Source organism: Chiloscyllium punctatum, chromosome 42, assembly GCF_047496795.1.
Source record: "Chiloscyllium punctatum isolate Juve2018m chromosome 42, sChiPun1.3, whole genome shotgun sequence".
Classification (NCBI taxonomy): domain Eukaryota; kingdom Metazoa; phylum Chordata; class Chondrichthyes; order Orectolobiformes; family Hemiscylliidae; genus Chiloscyllium; species Chiloscyllium punctatum.
The window spans coordinates 25,221,703-25,246,342 of record NC_092780.1 but is presented as its reverse complement, the minus strand read 5'-3'; the positions used below and the strand labels follow the sequence as shown (position 1 = coordinate 25,246,342).

General features: G+C 39.3%; 1 long non-coding RNA gene across 1 annotated transcript in view; it reads right to left on the bottom strand.

Moving 5' to 3' along the window:
* Positions 1-4,417: 4,417 nt before the first annotated feature.
* The window catches only part of LOC140465841 (uncharacterized), a 66,007-nt gene continuing 45,784 nt past the window's right edge, over positions 4,418-24,640 (bottom strand). Inside the window, exon 5 of the long non-coding RNA XR_011955164.1 lies at positions 4,418-4,972. This is a non-coding gene — a long non-coding RNA (uncharacterized lncRNA). The remainder of the gene's footprint in view (positions 4,973-24,640) is intronic.

Below are 24,640 nucleotides of genomic sequence, written 5' to 3'. Positions count from 1 at the left end.
GTTTTTGGGGTAATAGAGGGAAACATGTTACACTGAGTATGTTTTGCTGCACTTTTGCTGGGTTTCTGTGCTAAATATTAAATGACTTTAAGTAGTTAGGTGAAACGATTTTAAACTGTAGAATGCCTCAATATTCTTGATTCCTATCATCTACAGGCTTTTAACTCTAAAGCCTGTTATCATGTGCCCACTAATTCTAAATTTATCAATTTTAAACCTTTTAGCTTCTGGCCTCTCATTGTCAATAAAATTAGGTGGAAAATCAAATCAATGACCAAATATTTTTCAAGTTGGTACCAAACTCAAATCTCACGAAAATTCTGGAAGAAACTCTGAAGCATATATATATTTGTATAGGCATGTTTCTATTGTATATCTGTCTGTTTGGATGTATGTGTCCTGGGGAAAACAGCACTGAAACAGTGAATCAAGCATTGTTTATGCATTTTCAGCATAACTTCTAGCTCCTCCTTTCAAAAGCATAACAAAGCTCCCCATCTCAACTTTCACGAAATATAACACATTTTTATTTTCATTGTCTTGATAAGTGAGCATTCAAACTGAGGCCAAACTCGACAGTAAAACAAAAATGTGTTCTCAATGGTAAGCATATGTAAGTGAGGGGAATTATTTTGGCAAACTGCATGAACCACAAGTATTAATCTAAATCAAAGCTTTGCAGTTTTCTTCAGAATGACATTTAAAATAAAGTGGATGGAAGTGAGGAATAACCAATGTTGTCACAGGGGCCAAAGTGGTTTGCCAGAAAAAACATTACACCTTCCTCTACAGTATTTACATGCTGTGTCTAGCAACGGAGAAACAAGGAACGTGTTATATAGCTTCTGTAATTTTATCTGCAGGCAAGTAAAACCTGACAGGCTATGTTTTTTTTTGAAATGTATTGATCTGTACAGCCAGAAAACTTGAGGCTACTTAAGCAGTGCTGAAAAGAGGGAATGTATTCAAAATCTGAGTATTGCCATTACAGTGTATTTATTACAATGATATATGACTGCTTTTCATGAGGTATGAGTATAAATTGATGAAAATATACATTAAATTGTTTATTTAATATTTAATGTCGACAAGTATTGAGTTACTCTTGCATCCAGAATTTTTTAAAAAGAAGTTACTATGGTTTACCCACTTTGGATACAACTCTAGACTGAATCTTAATTTTTTTTGACTAAGTGCAAAATGTGTTACGTTTTTTGAAAGGTTTCTCGCTGTGTGACTTAGTGGGAATTCTCATCCCACCTTGCCAAACTTGCCTCAAACTACCTGCCCTGCCTCAATTGTGTCCCTCATGTCCAATTCCAGCAGAGTCTTATCCATATGCCATTCATGGGAACAACTCACTGGATATCCTCTAACTGACAAACATCCCTTGTGCCCTTAGCGTTTTTTAAAGCGCATTGTGCACCCAGTCAACACTTTGCAGAGTTTGCACATTCTCCCCGTGTCTGCGTGGGTTTCCTCCGGGTGCTCCGGTTTCCTCCCACAGTCCAAAGATGTGCAGGTCAGGTGAATTGGCCATGCTAAATTGCCCGTAGTGTTAGGTAAGGGGTAGATGTAGGGGTATGGGTGGGTTGTGCTTCGGCGGTGCGGTGTGGCCTTGTTGGGCCGAAGGGCCTGTTTCCACACTGTAAGTAAGTAATCTAATCTAAAAAAAAATGTAACTTTCAGTCCAGAGCTACTCTGCACAGTTCCTGACATTTGCCCTTGACATGGTACACAGGGAAAAGTTGGCACCTTGCTTTGGGGGCAGGGACCTGGATGTCCTGCTGGATGGATGGGTAGTGGAGATACAGACCTCCTCTTCCTCTAGGACCAACATTGAAGGCCATGACAGCAACCCAAAGCCAACCTGTTCGAGGTTGCCATTTGATTCAACACAGTGCCAGCTATCTAAAGCAATGCACAATGTAGAAAGAAAGTCAATGAACCTCTTCACCCCACCAGCGTGTCATCATATTCTCGTCAAAATGTCATGCTCACTCTATCTTTATTACTGCACCCATCTCCAACCTAGGCTCAAGCTTTACAACTGTCACTATTATCTGCACTCCCTCACCCCTTTGCCCTTATCAACCCTGACAGCACTAAGCCTGCAGGTCCTCTGTATTGCCTATTCTTCCATTTGGGATACCTCTGTACCTACACAAGAAGTAACAGCTAGACACCCCACTTTCATTGCTTTAGTATTTGCCTCTTCATTGCAGGAGGAAAGCAGCCCACAGTAGGACAGAGTGAGTTGAGATAGAGAGGTGGGCTCGATTCTTCATGTGGAGAACATTTTGACACTGACAGTCCCTAGTGGCAGACTGATCAAAACCAAGACCTGGACTGATATTGAAAGCTGCCCTAGACATACTGTGCTGGGACCCCATGAACAAAGGCTAGCTCCTTTGAATTGACTGAGGCCTGTCAACAAGCTTTCTGCTTTTGTGTCTCCTCAGATGACAAAGCAAGACAGAAGAAATATGAGGATGATATCTCTGGCTGAGGGGCAAACATGCTTAAACACAAGTCAAGGCAGGGATGTTTTTAGCTTCCATGTAGTTTTAGACTAAGAGATGCTAAGGCAAGAGGAGCAGCCTGGTCTGAGTGCATGTCTTGAGTGCACAGTGTGCTTGCTGTTGCATTGCAATGATAGTTGCTTTGCAGCCCAGGTGCACCACTGAAATGCAAAAATGTACTATAAGTGGACTTGAAATGTGCTATGAGAGTTCTTAGAAGCTGGCACATGCTGGATGCCAACATTTGCAGACATGGGATATGTGTGGCTGGTGCCCATAGAATGAACCCTGAGATTTTCATGCCCACAGTTCAACATTGAAGTCCTTTGGAAGTAGCAGTGAGCTGAGGTCAACAAGTACCTGTTCTGACTTCAATGTCATGCATTCTCTACATTTAGCTTGTTCGGTACATTTGCACAGATAGGAAGCTGAATATTAATGTTGCAGGTTGAGCTCTTCATAAAGTGATTAACATGAAATACCCCCCTTAACTGGCAAGTCACAGCTGCCTTGCAAGAAATAGACACAGAAAAGATGAAGTGAGATGCTCCTGGCATCGAGATAGGCCTCATTGAACTTCACACCTGTTTGCATTTGTCATGTTAGGAATTTGAGCAGTATAAAAATAATGTTAGCAAAACCTACCAACCAGTTGTGGAAATCAATTAGATGTAACATTTTTTTCCAAGTACTACAAAAATATCACAATGCTGCAATTACAAAATCTACTTATTTTATTTAGGAGGGGTTTTTTTGTTTGTAGATTAAATTTTGTTTATTGACCCTCAATTTGTTTCCTTGGAACATGAGCATTAAGGCTACAATAATCATCAAACTGTCATTGTCTTCAAAAATGGTTGCAGACTTGCTAGGTCTTTGTTTTTTATGGTTTAGCAGGCTATTCAATTATAATAGAGTAAAGTTATATAGTGTAAATTTGGAGTCATTTGTAAATCAGACAAGATAAGAGTTAGGATAATGGTGAAAGTGGCATTGAAGCTGATGAATGTATCAATTGAGCACTGATAACAGTTCAGCACATTCACAGCCACTTTTTCTTGATTCCATTTCACAAAATTATTGAACTCAATTTGACAGATATCTGTGGTTAGATCTGAACTCATATCCCCTGAAATGGCATAATGCAGTCATTTAAACACCCCACTACTCAAAGTGACATAGTTTTCTCTCTTGAAATATCTGTCTCATTCTTGAATAGTTCCCAATGTGCCAGTAACTTTCTATACCCCATCATAGTGAATATTCTTCTTCATGATTTGCTAAGAACACTGAGGCTATGTGATTGTGAAGGCACCACATATAAAGTCAAGATCATCCTTGTGCAATGTGTGCTCATTCACATCATGGGCAGTAATTTTTGGTAACCAATCAGTTGCCATCCTGTATTTAACTTCAAGTAATATCCTAGAATTTGTGCAAATAAAACCTTTGAACGCAGTAAAGAAATTGTGAGTAATTGTTCCGTAATTTTTATTTTTGGTTTAAAGTTTAGATCAACTCTCCCATTTACCCCATGTTCTAGGGCCAAACAGTTTTATGCTGCAGATAACTGTAGTGATAATAAGCTCAGAGGTGAATTCCACATAAGCACTAGAATCAATCGTGCAGTAGTGTTACTACATTGGCACCCTTTATGCCTGCATGAGGCGTCTATTATTCAAGTTTGTTTCAGAATCACTCCAGCTCCCCCATTTATACAATTCCAAATTCCCTCTAAAGCCGGCCACAATTATAGGAACAGTATGTTTTTTCTGGGGCTGAGCCTGTAGACTCCAGTAGCATTTACTCCAGTCTGGATTTACTCTAGAGTTACAAAGCACCATTGTGAGCTCAGATGTTTGTAGAATGTTGATAAAATTAGAAGCACATGCATATTGAAACTCTAAAAAGTTTATTCCATGGATTGAATTAAAACTACAGTTCTCGGTTCCCACAAAGCAATATAATTGTGATTTTTAAATGTAGGCTTTCTAACAATGTGCAATGCTTGTGGTTGCAAACATATCTGTGGGATCATTTTTTTATGTTCATTCTACCAAACTAAGTGTGGTTGCAAATCAGGAAATCGGAATTAACATCCCGTACAGTTTGAATAGGCACATTCTTCATTCTACTTTGCATGTGTAAAATACAATGAGAGTTCATTTAACTGTAGTCTTATGTCAGCTTCAGTGCACTTTTTGTATAATGAAGGAGAGCTTAATTGGCTGCATTTCAAACTTATGCACTTCACTATTTACTGACTGGAATAATCTTCTCTTGAATCTGAAGAATTGATTGCTCGAACAGAAATCATTATTGATCCATCACCGACCTCCTGTTGTTGAGTAACCATCAGGTATAGTCTTTTGAATAAGTTTGAGTGTCTCAGGTAACAATCTTGCCTCAGGCTGTTGGCTTTCTTCTGGGTCCAAGTGTCCGCTGGGAAACTAATTGTAAATAGAGAGCAGTATTAATCTCTGGAAGACTCCAAATCATTTTGACTTTGAAATAAAAAGAAAAGGCATGACATTTTGCTTTTGAAATAATCTCAATATTTTGCAACTTAAGCAAGTATTTGAACATTAAACCTGTTTTTAATCACTACTCTTATTGAGGCTCTAGCTGTACAATTGAACCAGGGACGTTAAGTTATCCGATGTTGTTGTGTTTGTATTTTACTTTTCTCTATTGTTTATATTTGTCCATGTACTGTATTCCATATATGCTATTGTTAAATTGAAGTTCATTATATATGTCAAGGTTTGTTCAATATTAGCTATTGATTCTTACCAGTAAGAAAGGTCAAAGTAAAATTTGAGATATCCATCAAAAAGGGTTATTCATAAACTCTTGTATTTTGTATATGGCTAATGTGCTATCTCAAATTATTATAAAATCTAGTCATTCCACAAATTACACTGGAGTCAACATGAACTGTAAAATAAATTCAGGGGAATAGGAGGTGATGGTAAGTTACCTGATTTATGGCATAGTCTTTTTCAAATATAATGAGAGAGGTGGTAAAATAAACCATCATATCTGTAAATTAATCCCTCTCACTTCCCAACAGTTTGTTAAGCATCTTGTATTGATGCATAAGTACAAACATAGTTGTATGAAGAGTTGATTGTTTGGACAGAAACCAAGCATTGCAACTTGAGGAAGCTGAAAAAATGTTTTACAAAAGTTAAAAATCCTATTTGTTCTTTGGTCGATAGGGTAGGAGGAGGGTGGTGCTGAATCACTGAATGGGAGGAAACCTGATCTGGTTTTGACAGTACAAAAGGGGAAAGGGAACACATGAGAGCTGTCAAAGTATATTAGATATGGACGTTAGCATGTAAATATGCAATATATACTAAGATATGCTTATTTGATATTACTTGTTACATAAGGTTAACAAGAAGGACATGGTGAAAAATTCCAGAATATTTTGATATATAGCATGTGATACATTTTTTAAAATTAAGTATAAATTGTTTTCTTTTTCTTTTTGACTCCAATCATGCAATTCATGCCAGACACAAGGAAGGTAAAAAGCTTTGGGATGAAATGCAAGTGAACTAAAACTAGATTCACATGAAGGTGAAGATTAGGCATTAGAGTGAATTAACATTTGGATTTCCTTTTGAAATCTTTCAGTGTTAATAATTCAATTAGTAAAGTGAATTTGGGATTACTCTTTAGCTGCTACTTCACACCAGAAATTTATTTTGTACATAAGAATATATCATTTTACTTATGGTTATAAGTATTTGTTTTGTTTTATTTTCCATATTCTAATCTAGTAAAATAACTATTAGAGTAAATACTAATGTATGTAAAATCCATAAACAACAGTAAGATTGAGTTGATTTGCTTACATCTAAAATAGGTAATTGGAACAAGTAGTGTTATTCAATCCAAATAAATTGGAATCTGGAGAGGGCAAGTTGAAATCAGCAATAGAGTGATGAAGAAGTGTAAGAATCTGATTCCAACGCACCTGGCAAAAGTCGGACTTATTTTCTGTTTGTCAGTTTTGAAATGGTCTTTACTTCTTCCAATCTTATTGACACTTCCTCCTTCCATGAAACAAGACAAAGCATGCTACAGTGTCCTAGTTTCTGCTTCTGCTGCTCTGTACTCATTTCAAGAATATTCTGTGTTGCCAGGTTGACTCACTCTCATGTTCCCTCCCACTGCCTGTCCTCCATTACACTGCAGAGATCAGATATTCATAGCACTATAGATTCAAGAAATCCAGCTTTCTTCTCCTCTACAAAATAGCACATTGATAAATCAATCAATCATGCCACAGAACATTCTAAAGCAATCATTAGAAAGGAAACTCTAATTGTTAGTCAGTAAACTATCTTCCCTTTAAGAAAGCAAACAATGGATGTCAGAAATAAAACATATATAAAAAACTGAGATGAAGCAAATTTTTATTAGCATAATTTTGATTCATTATTACAAATGGCATTGCAAAGGATTCATATTTTTAAAATCTCTGATTAAGCTCACAGGAACCAACCACAGCTCTCATGCGATCAAGTGCTAGATTGCAAATGTATCTTTGATTCTCAAACACATTCTATGATGTGGATTGATCCATATTCATTTTAAAAGTGTGCATGATTCTATGAAACTATAGAATGACCAAACAGGTTATAACCAAAAGCCTAACACAATGGTAAGGTCCGAGGGACTGTGACTGAACAAAGAGACCTTAGAGTGCAGGTTCATAGCACTTGAAAGTAGAGTTGCAGGTCGATAGGATAATGAAGAAGGCGATTAGTATGCTTTCCTTTATTGGTCAGAGTATAGGAGTTGGGAGGTCATGTTGCATGACATTGGTTAGCTATAGCTAAAATCCTTCAACCCAGGCAACATCCTTGTAAATCTTTTCTGAACCCTTTCAAGTTTCACAACATCCTTCCAATAGGAAGAAGACCCGAATGTACACAATATTCCAAAAGTGGTCTAACCAATGTCAAAGAGGTTTGTATATTTGGTGAAAATCACAAACATTTCACTAATAAAATTAAAATATGTCTTTGTTTATCTTTACCTGAAATGTTTACATCTTAATATTTTAAGTGCATATTCAATTTTCTTGATTCTTCTAAAATGTGGTTTATTGGAATGTGCATAGCCCTACCATGGATCTCTTTGTTTTTTTTTAATTACTAGGTAAATCATTCAGGACAAAAAGGCAAAAAAAAGAAATTCAAAGTTTTTTTTAGCAACATGCTGTAGACTGAATTCCCATTAGTTTTTTTAATCAAATTTAAGAAAGTATACTTAATAATCTGAAGATTTTTAAACAAAAGAAAAATGAGTAATTTTATTAAGAATTGTTGTGTTCCTTCTCAAATAATAGAATTCAATTAACAGGATCGTTCTTTAGGGAGGAATGTTCATTGTTATGCAGTAGTTATGTTTGTGAATCGAAATATATCCCTGATCAGATGCAATTAATCTTTAGTATTAAGTGCAAAACCCCTAACCAGGAGTCGCGTGAATAATGGCCCAGAAGCCAAATCAAGAAGCATGGGTGGAATATTCTTAGCATCTGAATGAGATAAGCAGGAGCAAATCATTTGAAAAAGTATGGTGAGGTCAGAAAAATGAGATTATTGACATCGAGAAATAAAATTTGGTTTTGCACCCAAAGTTTGAACAAGGAGTTGGGAATCGCGACAATACATTTGCATGTATTGACATTTATTCATTACCCATTCTTGCCTCAGGTATGTGCAGTTTCCTACTGTCCAGTACAGTGGAGAGAAGCCAGATGTTGACAATTCCTGATGTGAAAGTCAGAGCAGATACCTGGTGGTCCTCCAGCTCACGACTTCATTCTTCAGGCCTCCAGCTTAGCCAATAGCCCACAACGTTTCAGGACATGCTTGCATCCTGTGTCTACAGAGGTTGTCATCAGACATGCAATGTCTCCCCACATCAGCATTACACATCTCTGAATCTGAGTATCTACTTGCATGCTTACAGCATCTCTGCCTTGCCTTACCTTGCATTTTGCATGTAGCTACCTCATTCGGAATTTGAAGTCTCACAGTACTTATAATTTGCCAGTTAGTGCAGACAAAAGGCCAGGCAGCCAGTCCTTTTTGTCAGCAGTGACCAATAAAGATACTGGCAAAGGTGCTGTATGGCACCTTGCTACATCAATCTCACACCTTCAGCATGTGCTGGCAGTTGACATGGCAAACACACTACATGTTCCTCAACAAATGACCATGTCTCAAACCCGAAAATTACTGAAGTAATTTTCAGTTAAATAAAGGGGTGTTGTCAGTCAGGGTGGTCCCACAACAGTTAGCTAATGACAGTGTCTGACCTCAGGGCTTGGACACTGGCAGTCAGGGTCAGGGATCTCATATCAATACCTTCCAGGGGTTAGATCATGGTCAGTCCTGCAGGTCTGGTGCAGCAAGACCCAAGATTAGTAGTCGTCAGTCAGGGAGCTGTATAGAGATAACAAAAGAGAAAATGCTGGAAAATCTCAGCAGGTCTGGCAGCATCTGTAAGAGAGAAAAGAGCTGATGTTTTGAGTCTAACTGACCCTTTGTCAAAGCTTTGACTCGAAACGTCAGCTCTTTTCTCTCCTTACAGATGCTCCCAGACCTGCTGAGATTTTCCAGCATTTTTTCTTTTGGTTTCAGATTCCATCATCCGCAGTAATTTGCTTTTATTAGCTGAATAGAGATAAATCAGGGGTACAGTTACACATCAGTCAGGCCTACCTTTCCAAGTTGTTCAGGGGCCATTATTGCAGTCGGGAAGTTAGTTGTGGGGACTGAAGGCAGCATGCTGAGTTGCAGGGGGACAAAGATTGTGGCAGAGGGCAACATACACATGGAGACAATGATGCATCAGAGGACATTGGAGAGTTACTGTGACAGACGGGGCCATGGCGGGGGCTGAGGTGGCCATCAGTCACCACCAACCGGGGGGCTGGTGCAGCACTAGTGGCCAAGGGCTCAGGGATAATATTAAGTAACAAAGACTGAAATGAAAGATGTATGCAGGAACATTTGGAAGTCCAGGGTGAGTGTACCATATAATCTTTACATACTGTGTTCTGCACAAATGGAGCAAAGGACAGATATGATGGATGCTGATGAACTGACAGAGAGGCAGCAGTGTTCTGACAAGGAAAATCAGGGCATTAAAAAGGACATATATCACTTCCACCATGATAGAGTAGTACAGTATGTGGCACAACAAAGCAGTCAGGACTTAATTGATATCCAATTCCAATAGATCTGAAGTGGATGAAGTGATCACTCATTGACTGTAAATCTACTGCTGCTCAAAAGGAAAACAGACACTGCTTATTTCCAGAACCAGTTGTGGGTTTTATCGCTTTATTTTTTCCCCTTCTCTTTCTCTTCTGTTCATTAAAAAAGTAATATGTTTAACTCAAGTTGATAGGGTTGTTAAGAAGGCATATGATGTGTTGGTGTTTATTGATGGGGGATGGAGTTTCAGAGGCACAACATCATGCTTCAGCTGTACAAGACACTGATAAAGCCCCACCTGGAGTATTGCATGCAGTTCTGGTCACCGCATTATAGGAAGGATGTGGAAGCTTTGGAAAGGGTTCAGAGGAGATTTACTAGGATATTGTCAGATATGGAAGGAAGGCCTTATGAGGAAAGGCTAAGGCTGTTTTCACTGGAGAGAAGAAGGTTGACTTAATCGAGACTTATAAGATGATCAGAGGGTTAGATAGGGTGGACAGTGAGAACCTTTTTCCTCAGATGATGAAGGCTATCATGAGGGGACATAGCTTTAAATTGAGGGGTGATAGATTTAGGGCAGATATAGGGGTAGTTTCTTTTCTCAGAATAGTAGGGGCGTAGAACTGCCTGCCTGAAACAGTAGTAGACTCACCGACATTAAGGCCAATTAAATGGGCATTGGACATATGAATAATAACGGAATGGCGTAGGTTAGATGGGCATCAGATAAATTTCACAGGTCGGCAAAACATCGAGGGCCAAAAGGCAAGTACTGTGCTGTTATGTTCTGTTCTAACTGTTTGAAAAATTTCCAACATGTGATGCTACACTGGGGGCAAAGGTTTTGGACAGGGTTGTTATGTGGTATGCCACTAAGTATGTTGTTTGATTTTTGTTGTTGCAGTTACTATGTCAGTCAGTTAGACAGGTGATGATGTAAAGTAAAAATATGTTTACAAAGATGGGCTTCTAATTCCAATGAAGTGTCATCTGTACAATTCGTGGACCCTCCAAAGCTCTTCATTTTTATTTCCCTTACCAGTGTTTGTACTGTGAAGGACTAATTCTGGCTGACGGTGATTGAGCTGGCTTAGAGTTGAGATTTAAATATGGCATCACAGTGGGAATCCCAGGAGGTCCCAGCTCTGGTAACTGTTTCCGTCATTGGTAATTTCAAGAAAGTGCGGTGTCAGAGATGTCGTACACGCATAATGAGGTGAGCAGCGGGCAGTCGTGAGAAATAACTCGTTCAAAGTCAGGGAGTGAAACTCTCCAAGAAACTCCCCGAAATTGAAACTTGGCCAATTTTTTTCAATAAACAGGATCCACAATATTTTTGTTTCAGACAATTGAACAATGTGGCTTCAATCAACATAAAGAAAACAAATGTAAACTGACAATTCAGACAATCTCATTAGCAAGGTCATCATTGTATGAGACTAACAGCCAGTACAAGCGATAGAGAAAATTGATGGATTCAAAAAATGGAATGGAGAAATTTCTAGTTATTCAAGAAGTTGTTGTTTTTTTCTTTTTTTGTAAATACAAAGAAGCTATTTCTCACTAGTAAAAAGGTCATTAATTGAATAGGCACTCTAGGTTCGATAGTTATCTCACTGCAATGTGTTACTGTACTGTTATAATTTAGCAGTCTGACTTTTGCTAGTATTTGACTTTAGCAGGCCTAGTTTCACACATTTCACTTATTAAGCTTTTTACTTTCCATCGTCACAATTTTTTTTTAAAGTTCTGATTTCACAGACTTGGTTGTACCTTCCTCCAGTTCCTCAAGATTTTTGTATGAAGAATGATTGGGTGAAATGTTCCCAATACTTGGATGAGGAATGGGGAGTGGCAAGAAATGTGGCAAAACATGGCAAGATTGGAAAACTCTGAATCATGACATTGAGAAAAAGAGTTCCAATTTTCCTCTTAAAGTTTAAACAGCAATTTCTGAATCTCACTAATATCATGATTGTAACTACGCCAGCCAGCTAGACCATGTAGAATATGAGCTCCCTGATTTGGAGTGTTAATCTGGTCCAATCAGGGAGCCCTGGCTGACATAAAAATAATGATACTGATACTCTGGAACATGGCTTTGTATGAGACAGTATTGTAGTCAAGGACCATTCATGTGTAAGTAAAGGGTGACTTGGTGATGGGATACCGGCCTCTGTGGAGTTATCTCCATTAATAATGGCAATCTTTGTCATTATTGGCTGAACATATCTTATTTCTCAGCAACTTGCAATTCTCACCTCCTCTCCCAAGAAACTAGATGGTGACAAGGGCTGACTTGGTTACCTGGTGGGTGCTACTTGTTTCTACAGGTCTGCGTTTTAATGTCCCTTCACCAATATATGTCCTTGAATGGTCCATGCACAATGTTCCTTTCTCATTCTTCATCCACTGACGTTAGCATCAGCAAGCCATTAGTCTCACATTCTCATGGCTGATCTCAGACAAACTCCAAATGCATCTTCACCTTTTAGTACTTGAATCAGAGCTCCTACTAGGTTACTTTAACACAGGGACACAGCTATGTCCTACATTGAGCCAGGATGCAACTTAAAGTTATTAGCTTCATTTCTGAGCACTCACTCACTTTGCAATTAGATTTTTAAAAAGAGGGCAGGAAGGGTCAATGGTTGTGGAGATGAGTGAGAATCATGGAATGCAGATGCTGCATGCTGGTAATCCAGAAGCATTTGCGATGTTTCTGTGAATTGACAGAGGTAGACAGTGTGTGAGGTAAAAGAGAGAAGGTGGTGGTACTTACCTTAGAGTCATACAGTCACAGAGATGTACAGCATGGAAACAGATCCTTCAGTCCAACCCATCCATGCTGACCAGATATCCCAACCCAATCTAGTCCCACCTGCCAGCACCCGGCCCATATCCCTCCAAACCCTTCCTATTCATATACCCATCCAAATGCCTCTTAAATGTTGCAATTGTACCAGCTTCCACCACTTCCTTTGGCAGCTCATTCCATACACATACCACCCTCTGTGTGAAAACGTTGCCATATAGGTCTCTTTTACATCTTTCCCCTCTTACCCTAAATCTATGCCCTCTAGTTCTGGATTCCCCGACCCCAGGGAAAAGACTTTGCCTATTTATCCTATCCATGCCCCTCATAATTTTGTAAACCTCTATAAGGTCACCTCTCAGCCTCCGGTGCTCCAGGAAAAACAGCCCCAGCCTGTTCTGCCTCTCCCCATAGCTCAAATCCTCCAATCCTGGCAACATCCTTGTCAAACATTTCTGAACCCTTTCAAGTTTCACAACATCTTTCTGATAGGAAGGAGACCAGAATTGCACGCAATATTCCAACAGTGGCCTAACCAATGTCCTGTACAGGCACAACATGATCTCTCAACTCCTGTACTCAATATTCTGACTAATAAAGGAAAGCATACTAAACACCTTCTTCACTGTCCTATCTACCTGCGACTTCACTTTCAAAAAGCTATGAACCTGCACTCCAAGGTCTCTTTGTTCAGCAACACTCCCTAGGACCTTACCATTAAGTGTATAAGTCCTGCTAAGATTTGCTTTCCCAAAATGCAGCACCTCGCATTTATCTGAATTAAGCTCCATCTGCTCCACTTCTCAGCCCATTGGCCCATCTGGTCATGATCCTGTTGTAATCTGAGGTAACCCTTTTCGCTGTCCACTACACCTCCAATTTTGGTGTCATCTGCAAACTTACTAACTGTACTTCTTATGCTTGAATCCAAATCATTTATGTAAATGACAAAAGGTAGAGGGCCCAGCACCGATCCTCGTGGCACTCCACTGGTCACAGGCCTCCAGTCTGAAAAACAACCCTACATCACCACTTTCTGTCTTCTATCTTTGAGCCAGTTCTTTATCCAAATAGCTAGTTGTCCCTGTATTCCATGAGATCTAACCTTGCTAATCAGTGTCTCATCGGCGACCTTGTCGAATGCCTTACTGAAGTCCATATAGATAACATCAGTCCTCCTTGTTACTTCTTCAAAAAACTCAATCAAGTTTGTGAGACATGATTTCCCACGCACAAAGCCAGGTTGACTATCCCTAATCAGTCTTTGCCTTTCCAAATACATGTACATCCTGTCCGTCAGTATTCCGTCCAACAACTTGCCCACTACCGAGGTCAGGCTCACTGGTCTCTAGTTCCCTGGCCTGTCCTTACCACCTTTCTTAAACAGTGGCACCACGTTAGCCAACCTCCAGTCTTCTAGCACCTCACCTTGTGGAGCTGCACATTCCATCTGACCCTGGAGACAGTACAGACCTGGGCTACTACATGCTATGTTTGCTGTCATAGCCTGCCAGGTGGAGGATAGCCTTCTTCTTGATCATCCCATCCAGTGGGACACCCTAGTCCCTATCTAAAAAGTGGGATGGCAGCTTCTCTTTGAGATGTTTCGGTTTCCTAAGACGACAATGTCAGAGGTAGTTTCTGGCTTGCAGCACCTGAAGTAAATACTATTCCAGTGGCTTGTCTGCCAGAAGGTCCCAGCAGGAATGGGAATTTCCCCTCTTCTGCCATATGATTGCAGAGAAGGATGCCATACAGATCAATTGTATAATTAATGAGATGAGGAGCAAAAGATAGTGTAAGAAACATCACTGTGAGCATTAACAGGACACTGCTGAAACTCCAAAAACAACTCAGCCCAAAAATGGGAAAATGTAGCTCAATAATCATTCCATTGAATCTGTGGAAAATAAAAATGCTAACAAAATAAATGTAAAACGTGTCTACTAAAGACAAGCACTTGCACAAATCGGACTGTGTTGAAATAACATAGAAGTGGCATATATTTTGGTTGGAAAATCCATCAGATTTAGCCCAGATATGTAGTTATCATTCTTTTTTGATGATAAGGTAAATATGCATATCATTCACAAAACATGATTGACAAAAGGTTTCTGCCATTCTCATTGCCTCGCAGACAATTGGAGAAGCAAGCTTATATAGTTTTGTGCAAATTTGTTGAACACAATATTAGCAAGTAACAGTATGAGAAAAGCATGGGGCAATAGCCAGATTGCTCAACTGTATTGTACAAAGAAGTTGGTGCTTAAATGGGTTAAGTAACTCATTAGATAAACCCCATCCATTAGGATATAATGAATTGTTCCTGAGAGGAGTTTTTGGTTCCAGTTATCCTATTCTAATGATTCATGTAACTAACAGTAGTGTAGGTACTCTGAAGTCTAGCCTGACATGTCAGAAGTTGGTATCATGTAACTCAAACATGATGTAACTAGTTATTATGTATTATTTAAGAAAATTAGTCTGATTATCAAGATTGAGCCCCTCCAATGGGGGCATCCAGTGGGGCATTCTTTCCCATTGGATATGAGCAATTTATAGTAATAACAATAAGAAGGATTGGTGACAATGAATCTACTCAAGATTTCTGAGATATTTCTATTGAACATGACCACAAGGTCTGACACCAGGGTGGATTTTGTCACATATACTAATGTAGCCTAAAGGAATAAGAAAGAATGAACAAGTATGACTAAAGAAAAAACAATATCAAAGTAAAAAGTAAATGTCCAGAATACAGAGGAGGAAATGCTGGATGTCTTGAAATGTTTAAAAGTGGATAAATCCCCAGGACCTGACGCGAAATCTGTGGGAAGCTAGAGAAGGGATTGCTGGGCCTCTTGCTGAGATATTTGTATCATTGATAGTCACAGTTGAGGTGCCGGAAGACTGGAGGTTGGCTAACGTGGTGCCAATGTTTAAGAAGGGTGGTAAAGACAAGTCAGGGAACTATAGACCGGTGGGCCTGACCTTGATGATGGGCAAGTTGTTGGAGGGAATCCTGAGGGACAGGATGTACATACATTTGGAAAGGCAAGGGCTGATTAGGGATAGTCAACATGGCTTTGTGCGTGGGAAATCATGTCTCACAAACTTGATTGAGTTTTTGAAGAAGTAACAAAGAAGATTGATGAGGGCAGAGCAATAAATGTGATCTATATGGACTTCAATAAGGCGTTCGACAAGGTTCCCCATGGGAGACTGATTAGCAAGGTTGGATCTCACGGAATACAGGGAGAACTAGCATTTGGATACAGAACTGGCTCAAAGTTAGAGGACAGAGGGTGGTGGTGGAGGGTTGTTTTTCAGACTGGAGGCCTGTGCTCAGTGGAGTACAACAAGGATCGGTGCTGGGCCCTCTACTTTTTGTCATTTACATAAATGATTTGGAATCGAGCATAAGAGGTGCAGTTAGTAAGTTTGCAGATGACACCAAAATTGGAGGTGTAGTGGACAGTGAAGAGGGTTACCTCAGATTACAACAGGATCTTGACCAGATGGGCCAATGGGCTGAGAAGTGGCAGATGGAGTTTAATTCAGATAAATACGAGGTGCTGCATTTTGGGAAAGCAAATCTTAGCAGGACTTATACACTTAATGGTAAGGTCCTAGGGAGTGTTGCTGAACAAAGAGACCTTGGAGTGCAGGTTCATAGCTTTTTGAAAGTGAAGTCGCAGGTAGATAGGATAGTGAAGAAGGCGTTTGGTATGCTTTCCTTTATTGGTCAGGGTATTGAGTACAGGAGTTGAGAGGTCATGTTGCGGCTGTACAGGACATTGGTTAGGCCACAGTTGGAATATTGCGTGCCTCCTACCTATCAGAAAGATGTTGTGAAACTTGAAAGGGTTCAGAAAAGATCGACAAGGATGTTGCCAGGGTTGGAGGATTTGAGCTATGGGGAGAGGCAGAACAGGCTGGGGCTGTTTTCCCTGGAGCGTCAGAGGCTGAGGGGTAACCTTATAGAGGTTTACAAAATTATGAGGGGCATGGATACGGTAAATAGGCAAAATCTTTTCCCTGGGGTCGGGGAGTCCGGAACTAGAGGGCATAGGTTTAGGGTGAGAGGGGAAAGATATAAAAGAGACCTAAGGGGCAACGTTTTCACACAGAGGGTGGTATGTGTATGGAATGAGCTGCCAGAGGATGTGGTGGAGGCTGGTACAATTGCAACATTTAAGAGGCATTTGGATGGGTATATGAATAGGAAGGGTTTGGAGGGATACAGGCCGGGTGCTGGCAGGTGGGACTAGATTGGGTTGGGATATCTGGTCAGCATGGACCGAAGGGTCTGTTTCCAGGCCGTACATCTCTATGACTCTATGACTCTACTAAACCATGGCTCAATTAGTATTGAATATATTAATATTCAATATAACATTTTGATTTCACCAAGAAGTGCCAGGAACTTGAACCTTCAGTACTTGAAAGTGATGATACACTTGGCTCAGGCACATCTGATTGTGGCCGACATTGAAAAGGATAATCAGTGATCCAGAAGTCTTCTTAGGCTGTTGCTGCTTAGAGTTTATGTTTGTCAAATCTCCAGTTGACTTTCTGAACATATGGCTGAAGAAAATTCATCGAAACAGATTGGATGAGAATTGAATCACTGATCTGCAGCCAACCATGAGACAGCCAGCTTTTAGAAATAAATGTCAGCAATCTACAGTAGAAAATCAGTTAAACAAATGGTATCCAATGTTAATTAAAAACGGTCAACACAATTTGGTACTTTTGGATTTTTGTCAGTATTTTGTGCTCAAGTATGTGTTCCACATGTTGCTGTTAAAAATAAACACATGGTGTTGTCTAATTCTGAATCTGTGAGCGTGGCCCTTGAGCAATTTGTTACGTAGAATGTGGCAATCAACCAAACGTTAATGAATGTCCTTTACTCTCGATGAATCAAACCCCTCTTGGTATTCTACATAAAACTCTCACAAATTTTACTACTTTTTTCAGACCTTCTGTTGGTCACAATTCATTCTCATGAAGAAGTTTTACATTCAAAACTTGAGTTTGCATTACACATTGTGGTAACACCTAAATATACAGTTGATTTAGTAAGTTTGTTATAGCAGTGTCATGTATTCATTCTTTCTGTATGCTTCAGATCACCTCTTTTACTAGGGGACTTAACCTTTCAAAACAGTCAGCTCTTTGTGTCGTAGAGATATGCAGTATGGAAACAGATGCGTTGTTCTAACTTATCCATTCTGACAAGGTATCCTAAATAAATTAGGTCCCCATTACCAGCTTTTGGCCCATATTCCTTATTCCTCTAAACCCTTCCCATTCATATTCCAATCCAGATGCCTTTTAAATGCTGCAATTGTACCAGCCTCCACCACTTCCTCTGGCAGTTCATTCCATACATGTACCACCCTTGGCATGAAAACGTTGCCACTTTGATTCCTTTTAAATCTTTCCCCTTTCGCCTTAAACCTATACCCTCTAATTTTGGACTCCCCCACTCCAGATAAAAGACTTTGTCTATTTATCCTATCCATGCCCCTCATGATTTTGTAAACTTCTATAAGGTCACCCCTCAGCCTCCAACACGCCAGGGAAAACAGCCCCAGTCTATTCAGCCTCTCCTTATAATGCAAACCCTCTAACTCTGGCAACATCCTTGTAGATCTTTTCTGCATCTTTTCAAGTTTCACGGTGGAACAGTGGTTAGCACTGCTGCCTCACAGCACCAGCAACCCGGGTTCAATTCCCACCTCAGGCAAGTGTCTGTGTGGAGTTTGCACATTCTCCCCAAGTCTGCGTGGGTTTCCTCTGGGTGCTCCGGTTTCCTCCCATAGTCCAAAAATGTGCAGGTTAGGTGAATTGGCCATGCTAAATTGCCCGTAGTATTAGGTGTAGGGGAATGGGTCTGGGTAGGTTGCTCTTTGGAGGGTCAGTGTGGACTTGTTGGGTCAAAGGGCCTGTTTCCATACTGTAAGTAATCTAAAAAAATCCTTTCTAAAGCTGGAAGACCAGAACTGCACAGAATATTCCAACAGTGGCCTAACTAATGTCCTGTACAGCTGCAACATGACTTCCAAATGTCTATACTCATTCTTCTCAGTAGTAAAAGGCTATTGAATGATACATGATCTGGCAAAATAAGTTGTTGAGGAAAGATATTATGTGGCAGCATCACTGAAAAAGTAGAATTTCACTCATAAAAGAATAACAGTTGAAAATCTTTTATGTTCCAAAATAATACTTGTACCGTATATTGTATTATTTGTCGACCATGTTTAGAAAAGAGAACTAAACTCACAGGAAGAAAAGGATTAATTATCCATCGGATTTTCTATGTCCAACGACGTTTATAAGGTACTTGATGTGAATTTTAATTGGCCTTTGAACTCCAGGGAAATAGTACTGCAAAATGACTCTGATCCCAAAATTAATCAAAGAATTTAGAAATATTCATCCATCCACATCTCCACTATTCCATCCTGAGCTGCTGCAATCCAAATCATACAGCACACGTGCTCTAGAAATACAAGTATACTTGTTTGGAGTGAAATCTGTGATCAAGTACTTCATACCCTTATAAGAAACAATATTATTGAGTGAAGATGATAGTGCTTAAATCAAATGTGGAACGACTGTGGTTAACGTCAGCAGTGCTTGTATCTTGTTTTAATGAATTTTAGAGAGATACTGAAAAGTCTGTGTTTATTGGGTGAATTATTAAAGGTCCATTTCCACTTTGCAACAGGAATGTCAAGTCAATTGAGTCTGAGAACAGTTTTAACACTTGATTTATACTGCTTTTCAAAACCAGATCCAATGCTGAAATTAGTTAAATCCTTTTGAATTCTTATAACCATGCTTTTTGTAACCGTTATTACAAATTAGGAAAAAGTTGAATTGTTTCACATTATCAATCGGTTTAATAATTCAGTAGTAAAACTTTAATGTCACATTCAATGAGATATGTAGGCTCCTTCCTTCCAGTCTGCATTTTAATCTAAACTGCAAAGAACCAAAGGCAAACATTTCCAAAAGCTTACAGTGTCTTTCAGGAAAATTTCTACAGAAAATTGATGGATAAGCAGCTGAATAAATCATTTACATGTTACTCTGGATGAAATGCTTTTATCTACGAACATCCAGGTTTTTGTTTCTGCTGTCAACTGGAGTTTCACTTCCCACTCCTTTTTTGTGATCTCTAATAATTTTCTTTTGCTAAACCCCTGCTTACACACAAATTTTAATGTTGAAGGAGAAAGGAAAATCATTCCATAACTTAATTAATGTGTAACTCAACCCTTAGGTGAAGATTTTTCTTCACTGTCCCAACCAGTATGATATTGCTTAGTGCCAGACAAAGGGGCAAATTTAGGCAAGGGAGGCTTACTGTTGCTTCATCAAGCCATTTCCCCAATTTCCATCCTTCATCCATTTCTCTTCCATTTGCACCTGATCCTACATTTCACAGGTCCATAAGGTGTAGATTAGGTTTGGTCTGATATAATGGTGGGAATGGCCCCAGAAACAACAACTGATAGTGTCGTAAAGATATACAGCATGGAAACAGACCCTTCAGTCGAACTCATCCATGCCAACCAGATATCCTCAATTAATTTCATTGTATTTGCCAGCAATTGGCCCGTATCCCTCTAAACCCTTTCTATTCATGTAGCCATCCAGATGTCTTTTAGATGTTGTAATTCTACCAGTCTCCATCACTTCCTCTGGCAGCTCATTCCATACATGCACCATCCTTTCTGTGAAAAAGGTGCCCTTCAGGTCCCTTTTAAATCTTTCCCCCCTCACCCTAAACCTATGACCTCTAGTTCTGGACTTTCCCCATCCCAAGGGAAAACTTTTGTCCATTTTCTCTTTCCATGCCCCTCGTGATTTTATAAACCTCTATTAGGTCAACCCTCAGCCTCCGACAAGCAAGGAAAAAAAAATAGTCCCAGCTAGTTCAACCTCTCCCTATTGTTCAAGCTCTCCAACCCTGGAAACATCATTGTAAGTCTTTTCTGAACTCTTCCAAATTTAATAGCATTCTTCCAATAGCAGGGAGGCCAGAATTGCACACAATGTTCCAAAAGTGGCCTAACCAATGTCCTGTACAGTTGCTGATCTAATAGATATCACCTCCTTTAGTTTTCCTTATCTACTGGAGAACCTAGTCTTAGCTGAGGTTTTGATGAATGACTTGTTTGATTTGTTGGAGTTTATATGATTCTTTATGTTGCCTACCAGCACAGCGGGGACAGTATCTCTGTCACATCACCTGTAATGGCCTTGGGACCATTTCAGTCATCCTTCTTGCTGCCAGAAATCCTGCAGCAGGTGAGATCAGAGAAACCCATGATAATCTAGTCTCAGGAGAAAGTGAGGGCTGCAGATGCTGGAGATCAGAGCTAAAAAATGTGTTGCTGGAAAAGCGCAGCAGGTCAGGCAGCATCCAAGGAGCAGGAGAATCGACATTTTGGGCATAAGCCCTTCTTCAGGATGGGCTTATGGCCGAAACGTCAATTCTCCTGCTCCTTGGATGCTGCCTGACCTGCTGTGCTTTTCCAGCAACACATAATCTAGTCTCAGGCCAGTTACTGAAGAAGGGAATTAGACGGTAATATTTTTGTTGATAAGAGGTTTATTCACAGAATGCAGGATTATATATGTTTGTATTTTAGCTACCAAACCACATCTTATCCTATTTTGAATAAACTCAGTTAAAACTAAATCAAACCATATTTAAAAATGTCAACCTCTTAAACAATCATTTAAATAAGTTCAACTCACCAGATTAAGTTTACAAAATTTAAATTAAAATTTGGCTAGGGAAATGGTGGTGAGAATGTCTCTTTATAAATGTTCTATGTACTTAATGAGTCAATGACTTCAGTTATTTAACTTAACACTACAACTAGCATACCTTTAACAGCTTATTCTGTCTGGGATGTAATTCATTGAATGCCTTTCCACCAACAAGCTCAAAACTTTGTTAATACGTGTACTGAATCGGCAAAACTGTTACAAATTTTGACAATATTACAACCTGTCTACACTTCTGCAAGTCGATGATATGTTAAATTGTTAGAATATGCACCTGTCAGAGAAATTAATGTAATGGATCGTTACAGAAGATAAATTGGAATGATTTCACTCAATTCATTCAGTGGTGATCTGGAGTTTTGAACACTGCTGCATGTGTTCCATATGGCATATACTGGAAAATAACCACAGTGGTGGTTGCATTAAAGCATCCTCCACACTGATAAGAAGGGGATAAAGTAAGTACTGAAAATAGGAATTAAGCACATCAACATTTAGAATTATGTTGGTATTTTGGGTGTAGACTGTCAGCTATGCTCTCTGTTTTCTATAGTACAATGATCAAATATTAGATCTCTTCTGTAGAACTGGTACTTAAGCCACGACTGTCCATCTGTGCACCAGGAGAGACTAGTCATGTAATTAGCCAGCATCCGATGTACATTACAGTTGCTGAATCAGACTGTTGACAGTAAGTGACAGGCTCCAGCTATCCCTCATTAGCCAGCAGCTGACTTTTGTCACAGACCATGATGCAGTTCAAACAGTAAGATATTTCTGGTAGCTGATAATCTGCAGCAAAATGGAAATATTAATTTCTTCACGATATCAAAATAAGTCCTTTGATATTATCAGAGCAGTTTCTGCCATTCTAGTTCAACTTTGTGCCCATGATTTTTCTTTCATTGTTTCATTCCAGTATGCTGTGTAGAGGACCTACAACTGGAATAATAAGTGTTTGAGATGCGTAGCAATGCCAGAATATGAGGCACTGCAGGTTGCACTCAATGTTGTTCTGTAAATGTAGCAATATCTTTTTTTTTGTTCACAAAGCTTTTCATTGCATTATTTATGTCCAGTCACTCTTTGATTGTTGCATATACCTCCTCAAGTGTACATCTTAACAATTGCAATCGTTGATTATTTGCAGGTATGAACGACTGAATAGAACTTTTAGTGCATGTATGGAGCTCCTTTAAACTTTAAGAAAGGACGCCAAATAATGTACATTACTGAGGCAGAAATAAAGCATGCTTTAAGTGACTTGAAACAATAAGATGGGAGTTAATGTGCAAATAAAACAGGCACAGTATGGCAAGGCACTCAGGGACAGAATTTGACAATGTATGGAAATCCTAGAAATATATTAAGTGCGTCTGTCAGTGGTTTTTGACGCAGCTAACTCATTATCATTTTGCTTCTGAGTTTTGCATAAAACCAATTGAAGCAGACACAAATGTGGGCTCACTTGATGCAGGTCCTATTCTGGTATTTATAGAGACAACCTTAACATGCAAAATGAAACAGCTGGATTTGACTATCAACCAACTGGATGTGGTTCTGTGTGGTTAAGATGAGCCTAAGATGCACTGTACTTCACAAATGCCACCTTGGATATGTTGCTGAGGAGGCCGAGGAACGTGCTTTTCCCGAGAAGCAGGGAGACAAATCCTACAACTGAGACCAGAAAAGCCTGGTTGAAGGTTGCAGAGGAGGTTCACAGCAGAAGTATGGACTCACATTCCTGGATTCAAATGGAGAAATATTACATTTTATTTACCCAAAATGGGAAAGAAATGTCAATACCATAATACATATACCTACATCCTTCTGTTCACATCTCCCATCCTCTCACCCTATCTTCTAACAACTACACCACTCCATTGCTTCTCTCATCCTTTTACTTACAGGTGCATCCATCTACCTATTTCCTCACATCCCCATCTAATCAGTTCCATGTTTACTTACTGTCTTCTATTTGTTATGCCATTCCTCTCCATTATAATATTCTCACCAATGACACTTAATCTGTCAGGTAAGCAAATGGTACTACTTGCAAGTATAAAATGCACAGAATATCAGCGAGGGGGAAAGAATGAGGAAATCTCCCACAGATCACAGATAACCAATTGCAGAGGAGGAAGCACTGAAGATCAGATGTCTTGGCTGTGGAAGATGGAGACAGTAGTCACAAACTTTAATAAATGTTCAAAGAAAACACATTCATCTATATCATAACTTGCAACATTCTCACTGTGCCAATGATGAGTCATGCCTGTTATCTCCCAAATGGCTTTCATGCATAGTGTAGAGTAATAAGTTGTGGCAGAGACAAGTCCTCAAAGGTAGCAGAGTAGGTGAAGAGAGCAATTAATGAAGCATACAATACTTATGACTTTAATAAAGGGGCATGGTATACAAGAGCAACAAAGTGATATTGAACTTGTGTAAGTTACTTTTTAAATCTCAGCTGAAGTATTGTGTACAGTTTTGGGTGCTAAGTGATACAAAGAATATGAATGAATTCATAACAATACAGAAGCAATTTGCAAAGATGACTCCAGAGATAAAAAATTCAGTTATGAGATTGAAGAAGTTGGGACTGTTCTCCTTGGAGAGAAAAATGCTAAGAGGAAATCTGATACAGGTTTTCAAGAAAATAAACGGTCTGGATAGGAAGAAATTGTTTCCATTTTTAAAGGCATCAAAAACCAGAGGGCACTGACTTAAATGATTTCCGCAAGAAATGCAAATGGTAGGTGAGAGTATATAGGTAAGTGTCGGGAAGACAGGTTCAATTGAGGCATTCAAGAGCATATTGGATAAAAATTTGGATAAAAATAACATTGCAGGACCATGGAGGGAGAGCACAAGGCTGGTAGTCAGTGATGAGGCTTACTTGAAGAGCTGGTGCAGATGTGATGGATTGTATGGCACTATAACATTGTGATTCTGTACAACTCCATCCTTCGCTATTACAATGATAATCTTACCATGAGAATATCTGAGTTATTGTTTCTAAGCTTGATATTGTAGGTAATGTCGTTCATCTCCAACATGTGAAACTTAACATGCAAGTGTATATCAAAACTGGAGATGAGGGTTTCATCATGTCTGATCTAGTTTGTGTCTTTTAATAAAAATGTTAATTTGACGTCGGATGATTTCGTTTATTCCATGTTAACTTCACAAAATTTAGCTAACTCTGACTGCTGTGATCATCTTACATTAGT